We start from the raw sequence: 2,794 nt of genomic DNA, 5'->3' as shown, positions 1-2,794 counted from the left end.
ATAGAACATGGCATTAAGATGGCATACAACAATAATAATAGAAGCAAGAATTTGAACAGATATAACATGTGAATGTTCATGATGTATGATGATTGTAACTTGAGATAGGGGGATAATTGCCTTCAAGTACAATAAAAAAGTGATATGCATAATCACCCTCCTAACTCCATATCAAGTCCAACCCTTCTACCTCGGAAACAACCGGGAGTACAAGACATCCTACCAAGCCGTAATCAAGATATATTCAGACATCACGCACCAAAGTGTTGCACAAAGTGTGGTACCAATGTCCCTACGTACGATGCCATATCTCGCGCTTTCAGATTCTCTCTCCATCAATCCTGAAATGTCAAGAGGGTGTAGAGTCCACTTATTTTCGAATATAGAGTTATCCTGGTCTAATAGATTGCAATCATACGGACCCTCACTGGACTACTCCACCTAAGTTTTTCCTCAAGGCTTCTTGATGAATCACCACCATTTATATATTATTAATACATTATTAAAAAAGTTACAATGCATAGACAATACAATCATAATTTGTATATTATTAATACATTATTTATTATTGACATGTTAATTATCATTTCCTCATAAAATATATATTAATGATGAATCATGTATTGACTATCTAAATTTTTTATAGTACGTGATTCCTTGAACTAAAAAACAATTTCTTTAAAATTTTATATATGTAAAAGGACTCACAATTAATTTTCTTTATTCTACTTTTAATACTTTAAGGTTTTTTATTTTATATTTTTTTTCCACCATAGCAAGTATTTAACTATTAATTTATTACATCATTAATAATAAAACTATTCATTTTTTAAATATTAATTGTAATTGATTCACATTAATTTTTATTCTCCTTCAAGTCACAGCTAGAGTCAAAGCTTCTTTTATCTCTATTTTTTATTTTATTATTGTTACACAATATCTTTTTCTTCAAATTCATTAATATTTTGTGCTCAACTTAAAAGTTACATATTATAATATTATTGTGAGTTTTATAGTATTTATTATTTCCAATAGTGCATCATTCATGCTTATTTAATTTTATTTCATCTTATTTTAATACTATTCAAATAATGATATTTTTGTATTTTATTATTATTTTAAATAATCAAATTAAATTTTGATTCATGGTTTAGGCTTTTATTATTTTAATATTATTATTTCAATCAATAACTTCGGATTTACTTTTACAATATTTTGTTTTAATGCTTAAGGAAATAAAAGAAACTAAAGTGAAAGAGTGCAACGGTTTAAACATGTTTCAAACTCTGCCATTCGGGAGGGGCAATCTCTCATACTATAGTAGGAAAACCCATTTGGCACTGATGAACATTTTCCTTAAATTACTATTCTTAATTTATTTTGGACAAACCTGAATATTTTGTTTTACTAGCCTTATTACCATTGCATATACGGGTCTATAAAATAAAAATGTAGGTGTTATAAATGTTAATAGAATACAACAATAAAATTTAGACTACAATTGTTAGGTATCAGTGGCCTAGGCACACCTAGAAGGGGGGTTGAATAGGTGTGGCGGAGCTCAAGTTCCATTTTTTAGGTTTTTACACACTTGTTGAAAAATGCCCAGTTAATCGATTAAGCACTGTTCATAATCGATTAAACAGTAACAGAAATAAGGTGATCAGAACAACAACTTGCATGGTTATTAATCAACACACAAACAAATATACAACATATACTTTTATGCAAGATTAACAAGAACATAGCAAGGAACAAGCATGCAAAATATTAGCTCCAAAGTTGCATTAAAATATCTTGAAATATAAAAGAGAAAATGATAGAAAAGATTGCACAGGGATTTTATCCTGGTTCGTTTTACTGTCCACTACAAAACTACATCCAGTCCTCCCCTCTGATCTGGGAGATTTTCCTTCTTCAGTATAGAACACAATGTACGTTACATACACGCTTCCAAATACAAAACTTGAACTCTCCCTTCTTGGAACCCAAAGAACTTCGTCACCCTTGGTTTGACCTTTCCTAAAACCGCCTCCCAAGAAAACGTTTCTTATGCGATTCGGCCCCAGCCAAGGTATTTATCCCAAGACCTCCAAGTCTTTGTATGAAGAACACCTTACCTAACCGCAACTAGGATTTTCCCAATCCTTCAATAACAATGCTTTGAGTTATGAATGAGTACTTAATACTCGAATATTACAATAAAGATCAAAGCCTAAAACGTAAGCAAAAACTCACAAGACGTCCTAGTCTAATATGAATGTTCATGCATGACGTTTCTGAAAATATGCAATCTTTAAAGAACTATATTTTTCTTTTCAAGAAACACAAGAATGATGCAAGAAAGCTTTTCAAATAATCATGCAATATGAATATGAAAAACTAAAGCTCTAGCATGAACTAATCTTTCTCCAAATTCAACACTTTCTAATTGATTCTAACAATGATGATCTATATATTTTCTCTATGTGTTTCTCTATCTTTTGTACATATCCGTTTATGCAATTAGCTAGTATTTTACAAAACCATTTTTGCCTCTAAAAACGGTTTTTCAGTTATGCTGTTGCAACAGCAGAAAAACATACACGTTAATCGATTAAGCCATGGGGTTAATCGATTAACTAGTGTATTTTTAATACGTGACTAAGTGGTAAACTACTTATATGTTATATGCTCATGCAATACATGATTTCCAAAATATAATACCTTTAATGCACAAAATCAATGTATTCAAATGCATGAACCTAATTATCATATGTTTCTAGATGATGTCTCATTTTAGTGGATTAATTAC

Source organism: Lupinus angustifolius, unplaced genomic scaffold (assembly GCF_001865875.1).
Source record: "Lupinus angustifolius cultivar Tanjil unplaced genomic scaffold, LupAngTanjil_v1.0 Scaffold_435, whole genome shotgun sequence".
NCBI classification, from domain to species: Eukaryota; Viridiplantae; Streptophyta; class Magnoliopsida; order Fabales; family Fabaceae; genus Lupinus; species Lupinus angustifolius.
This window is presented reverse-complemented; position numbering follows the sequence as displayed.